Source organism: Limulus polyphemus, unplaced genomic scaffold (genome assembly GCF_000517525.1).
Source record: "Limulus polyphemus unplaced genomic scaffold, Limulus_polyphemus-2.1.2 Scaffold8156, whole genome shotgun sequence".
Lineage (NCBI taxonomy): Eukaryota > Metazoa > Arthropoda > Merostomata > Xiphosura > Limulidae > Limulus > Limulus polyphemus.
In genome coordinates this window covers 33,132-33,702 of record NW_013673766.1, presented here as the reverse complement: position 1 = coordinate 33,702, position 571 = coordinate 33,132, and positions in this window count along the sequence as shown.

Here is a 571-nt window from a genome sequence, read left to right as displayed (position 1 = left end):
GAGCGTTGACCAACACCGTGATCTCTAGCATATCAAAACATAGAATATTAACCAACACAGTGATCTCTAGCACATCAAAAACATAGAGCGTTGACCAACACAGTGATCTCTAGCACATCAAAAATACAAATACAAATTTATCATATTTTCACAGTAACACTAGTTCATTCTATTGAAACTTGGATCAAATTAAATTTATTTTCACGGTGATTAGAAATAAGACGTTTTTTGTTTTTGTTTTTTTACTTCACAATATTAAATATTAATATAAAAATATATAGTATTTATACATTATCATACTAACCAAAGTAACAGGTGGGTGTATCATATCATACTAATCAAAGTAACAGGTGAGTGTACCATATCACACTAACCAAAGTAACAGGTGAGTGTACCATATCATACTAACCAAAGTAACAGGTGAGTGTACCATATCACACTAACCAAAGTAACAGGTGAGTGTACCATATCATACTAACCAAAGTAACAGGTAGGTGTACCATATCACACTAACCAAAGTAACAGGTGAGTGTACCATATCATACTAACCAAAGTAACAGGTGAGTGTACC